General features: G+C 42.8%; 1 long non-coding RNA gene across 1 annotated transcript; it reads left to right on the top strand.

Moving 5' to 3' along the window:
• The first annotated feature begins 242 nt into the window (after positions 1 to 242).
• Positions 243 to 2,896, top strand: LOC140218961 (uncharacterized). The gene is made up of 2 exons (XR_011895150.1): positions 243 to 2,077; positions 2,184 to 2,896. It is a non-coding gene; the product is annotated as an uncharacterized lncRNA (long non-coding RNA).
• Positions 2,897 to 6,000: the final 3,104 nt, after the last annotated feature.

The following is a 6,000-nucleotide window of genomic DNA, read 5'->3' as shown; positions in this document are numbered from 1 at the left end:
AATGTGTCGTATATTTTGGCGCGCACCTACCTCAGTGTTGGCAGTACTACTTACTTGGAATGCAAAGCAACCCAGGGCAACAGAATGTTTAGATCTGGCCGTGGGCTGACGGGCGAACAATTTCAGGGCAGGAGACATGCTTGTCGGTACTCTTCGGATTAAGCACCCCAAACCGTTCCTAGGTATGGTGGGCGTGCTCTGGTAATCTATTCGCCATGGCTTTACCAATGATCCTAAACGAACTGCTTGAATGAATGACAAAGGCAGTAGAGCTTTGCGACCGTCCCGGGATTGTTGTCGCCGGAGACCGGACTGCTTCTTTATTGTGACAAGCTTCACCACCTTCCTCTGCCGGCTGAGAAGTGCCGCAGCCATGGATTGCATATATCTTTCAACAGACATGGCGCCTTAAACTTTCGGGTTGTATGTACAGGAAACTATTGATCAAAAGTGTCAGGAATGCGAAACCCCCCACAACAGAGCTTCTGCAAAACAGACAAAGCTACCATTCTTATTCCCGTAACAAGCAGGTGAGCGAACCAAAAAGAAGGAAAACGCTCAAAACGACTCCAAACATTCACAGGTTGTCTCGAAATGCGCTAGAATGACAACTCTCCTTTACGGAATCTCCGTTTACAACAAAGCATACGTGCACTCATCTTGGCTTCCAATATAATTGAAATCCGTCTCCAACTGTAGTAAGCTGGAAGCAAGACGCATGAAATTCTAATGCAAGCATCTTCATGACCAAAATAATTACACATCGATTTTTTTTTTCTGCAACGACAAACGTAGAACGTCCGCAAAACGCCAGTGCGTAAAACAGTGAATGGTAACTGCGGCTTACTAGATATAAGAGTTAATGATAACAGTAACAGTTCAGAGCAAGCTTTAGCTCTGGTTCAAGTGCGTATTACGTTGTATTACCTATTATTGCCCTCATTAGAAAACGGCTGAGGTGATTTGTTTACAATTTGAGAAGTTGAACTGAATTTTACTGTTGAATTAATTAAAAAAAAATTCAAAAAAAGTGATATTCTACCACATTTAGGCAGTTGAACTTATATTTATCGCCTATAGCTTCTTAGAAATATTGCTGAAAATATGCGTAGGGAAGAGAAATTGATCACCAAGTTTGAAATAGCGAGAATGAAGCACTGAAATATGGTATATTCGTTATTTACTTGAAATTGTCTTGTTGCATGCACTAGTTTTGCGAGAGCCCTGTTGACAAATTATGTGTACAATTTAAGCTGGTGCATTATACCCAAATTCGATCAACTGGAGGTCAAAAATTTATGTAGGCCTCATTTCTTTTTCCCATTTGTAAATATTATTGTTTTCTAATTTATAAATTTTCAGCACTCTTTGCAGAAAAGAATACGTCTGCTCCAAACATATGTAGATCTTATTTTCCTTCTTTAGTAAACCTTAGTAAATTATTAATGTGAATTACTAGCCGTACAATTTCTACGTTTCGTGGTACCTACGGAGTTTCGTGGTACCTAAGCCCGAGGTAGAGTTTCCTATAGCAGAATATGGCGCCTTCAGTGATGAAGACATGGCTGAAGACATGGTAAGCTTTCTTCGTTCTGGAAACGATTTCACCTTTTCATTCGAGTGTTGGCTTATAGCAATGAAGGTCTAAACAGAACTAATGACATTGGAATGCACCGGTAAGGTGAGATAGAATAAAAGGAAGGTTTTTGTGATGCTGTATGCATACCAGCTCGCGTTACAATGCAGGAACTCAGCTTTATTATTTGTTCGACGTCACTATGCAATTCAACTACTGGAGGCGATCACTGCAGCAGGCATCGAAATATTGAAAATACAGAATGGCGATCATAGAAAATGTTATCTAGGAGATATTATTTTCAGCAACGCTCGACAGGTTCAGTTCCGGTGAGTGACCATCCGTAAATTGCTGCTTTCGGCCTATGGAGAAGTAAATTCTGCGATTGCAAATTTGCCCATAATATAAAGGAGCAAGTATACTGTGTTCTTGTAGTATTTCTTGAAAAGGAATGCTCTTGAGGAGAATATGAACATATATACGAAGACATCTGAAAACAGGGCACGAAGGGTTCCGTAAAAGTTCTCGCAAAGAGCATGAAGCTGTTTATCCGACCTTCGTTCAACCTGTGAAGCCGTTACGTATACTTAATGCTCTGAAATCCGAGCTAAGAGAAGGTAACAGTTTTATATTGAAGATAGGGTATTTAAGCTAGTAGAATATAACCGGTGATGTATGACCATGTGAGAAGGAATAAAGAAAGCTAAAGTGTGTAGGATCTCCTAAGGACGACTTGCCTTTTATGAATAAGATATTAAGTGCATTTCCTTGTTGAAGCACTTTTCTACGTACTTGCTGAGTAGCGCACCACGTCGAAAACTGTCGGGCGACGAAATTCGTCGATATTGGCCGGAATTGGGTTACGTATCAATCAGATACGTAATATTTGTCCTGCGCGACAACTACACAGAGATTTCTATGAGAGTCGACTAACTCCTGTCACAGACGACCGTAGTACAAGCGCAGTGTTCCAATATTTACTCGCCAGCGTTTCTTAAGTAGCTTACCGTAAGTTCCGAGCTTGCTCGCAGCTGATGCAGTCGACTGCAATTTGTATTTATTTGTTAACTGGTTGGCGCTGTGAGTGAAGAGGGAAAAAAACAACAACGTGGAATTGTGTTCTGAGGCAGGCAGTAGACTTCGATGCTAAGTTTAGAAGTAGGAAACAGAGTTGAAATGCGAACTGCAAAACAGTAATTTCAGTCTTGCCTCTAAATGCCGTTTAATGTTACAAATGATGATGCGTCGAATTTCGAAAGACTTAACCACAACATGTTGCTATGGTAGTTTATGCATGGCAGCAAATAGGTAGGTTCTTGCGCAAGATAGAAGGCCACAAAAACAATGAACGTATAAACAAGGCAGTGCTTTTTCCGTATGTGTGTGTATTCTTTTGTGGTCGTCTTTTACGTGTAAGAATCTGCCTATGTACATTAGAATAACTGTACGCGCGTATTAGTGAAAGTTACATTATCGCGTTTTGTTGCAACCGGCTAGGACGCATACTTGCAAGTATTGAACCTAAAGCTGCATGCATCTTATTATCCAAGTAATTTTGCAGCGCTTAGAAAAAATTTCAAAAACGCCTTCGTTATGCACAAACTATTGCACACAATATACAAAGTAGATATGCTACTTTGTTATAAAGGTTAAAGTGTTGCTATTCCAATATACTCATTTGATATTACTCGTTACCCTAATACTGGTGTAGTAATAGTGTATCTCCTAACAAGGGTATGACGTGGCAGTTAAGAGATGTCAAAGTATCGCTTCTTTATCTGCATCTTGCGGCACGGCAGATACCAAGATCCGCACATCTTGCTCAAGATCTGCCACTTAATTTCGCGCAAGCATTTATAAGACAGGACGCAGTTGCGTTGCACAAGTGGTCTTGAGCCAGTTATGTGGCCGGAGATTATTTGACAATTCATCCTAATAAGCAATGCGAATGTAGCTTAGAATAACTTTTTGTTGGGCGCGTTGGTGCATATTAGCCAACAGTTTTATGACTGCGCAAACGAACGACCACAGATAGAGAGCACACAAGGACAGGCCGCCTGTCCTCTTGTGCTCTCTCTCCGTGGTCGTTTGTTTTCGCAGTTATAAAACTATAAACAATGTGAAATGCCACTTCAATGTGTAACATGTCCTGCTACTCAATCTCGTAGCCACCATTTGTTTTTCAGCCACAATACAAACACAACAGTATGCTGCCCGCGTGTGTGTCGGCAAATTGCTATGTCCTGCACAAAATGGCAACAATTGGAACTGCATTCGAGGCAGGTTATTGTTGCGTGTAATTGTCTTAACGGCGACAGCTTTGTGACGCAGCCGCTGCCGGAGTGGAACACGGAAACAGTGTAATCACATATGTAAGGGAACAAAGTGAGCCTTTACAGCTTTCTCATTCCGAAACCCTGTTTCCCTTCCCCAACTGGAAACAGGTGTAATCTAGTGCGACCGCCTAGACACGACGTTCGAACAGTATGTGCAATACAGCGTGGAGTTTACATGTTTCTTATCACGTGTACTTGCGCAACGCATTCCGCAGCTGAGGAGCAGACCTCTGATAGAAGGAAACTGTTTAGCTCGGGATCAACGAATTCATATAGCGTGTAGATAACCACTGAAAAAAAAATCATGAAATGGAAAACGTGAATTGCATTCAAGAGACCACAGTTGCTAAGCAGACTTGCGCCGCTAGATGCGTTGAATGATACGAAGTGTACACACTAATATGTCAAATTGGAATCACGACTAATTTGTGCTTAAAAACGAATTCAGTGCGCGCTCTCACTTTTCTCACTAGATTTTAAGTGTGAAACGGAGTACTGCCTAACTTCTGCCATGGCTTAAGTGAGTGTCATAACTCTAGGGCTATTTCAAGGAGAAATTCAGAATATATCCACCATTGCAAGCGAAACGAACGAGTGGCCTCAAATACTCTTTTCATTATAAAAATTGCCAAAGATTCCGTTTCCTTTTTTGAAGTACGCTGCCTTTTCGGAAGCGTAGCGATTGTGCTTGTAAATCGGAACCGAATATTTATACTGCGCAGCTAGCCGCATTACGCGATGAAGAGTCTTCGCGGATTATGTGCTCACACAATTATGAAGCTCGGCTTTTCCTTTTCTTCATTTTTTCCACGACAGCCGCAGACAGAAGAGGAACGTGACGGTTCCGTGATATTTGAGACCCGCTCGCTTTACTGCTCCCTTTAGCTAGAACACATTGTCAGCCGTGTGCTGGCAGATTCCGCACAGCCGGAAAACCATGGACCCTATATATTTTCGCTTCTTACATCTCGAACAGCTAGTTGTGCGCGGTCAATAATGACTTGCTGGTCTCAACATATGCCATACGATCACGGACGCCTGGAAGTTAAACACGATCTCTTGTTGTCCACGGAAACAATGAAACCATGTGCTACGGAATCGTATCAATGTTCTTGCACTCTTCGTGTTCGTATTCTGCGCTCTGTTAAACCCCCTCCCCCCATCCCCCTTCCCCGAGCCCCAGCATTGCCGACACGATGGTAGGCATCATTGACATTTCCTAGCTGAGGCTTCTCGCAGTTTTATCCCTTGCCGCTTCGCAGCAAACCCTAAGAATTTATTGCGCGCAGATCACAGTGCAGCATGATGAGAGAATGACAATAAGCAACCGTAAGTGTTCATCTTAAAACTTATTGTGCGCAAACAAACAGGAAAGAAGAATAGAAGAAACACAAGGACGAGCGCTTTCCCGTGTCCTGCAGACGGGGGCAACCATCCCGTGTCCTGCAGACGGGGGCAACCATCCGGTCACCAGCAACACCTCATCAGGGCATTTCCCAAGTTTCAGGAACCAGCTTAACACCCGTGCTCTGCACTCACAGACCGCGATAATAGGGACCAGAACTGCTTGGTTGTATAAGCTGTAGTTCGGACAAGTAGAAAGAGGGCCGGAAGAACTAGAAATGAACTGAAGCAAGACTGCAAGTCGGCCTATAGTTGGAACAGATTCATCTTAAAACTTATTGTGCGTAAACAAACAGGGACGAAGAATAGAAGAAACACAAGGACGAGCGCTTTCCCGTTCGTTCGTCCGTTCGTTCTGTTTCACGACTCTCCTTGAGTTCTAAAATAATAAAAGGGAGGAACGCTGCTCCGCATGGTGCTTAAACCACTTATTGCACCTATATTACGTCCAAACTCGCATGTGGCTCCTGTTCGCCTTTAAAGTTCCAGTATTGACCATGTTGGCTATAACGTCACGACAGAGGTTTGCAGCTCCAAGTCCGAAGACGCTAGAGAAACCTCAAATAACTTGTCTTAATCAATGGTACAGCCAGTACCGGCAGCACATGATGGGGGAACAACCGCCTAACATAATGAAGTGGCAGGTACACACTTTTCTATAGAAAACAAGAACGACAGGCTTTG

The sequence above is a fragment of the Dermacentor andersoni genome, chromosome 6 (assembly GCF_023375885.2).
Source record: "Dermacentor andersoni chromosome 6, qqDerAnde1_hic_scaffold, whole genome shotgun sequence".
Classification (NCBI taxonomy): domain Eukaryota; kingdom Metazoa; phylum Arthropoda; class Arachnida; order Ixodida; family Ixodidae; genus Dermacentor; species Dermacentor andersoni.
This window is presented reverse-complemented; position numbering and strand designations above follow the sequence as displayed.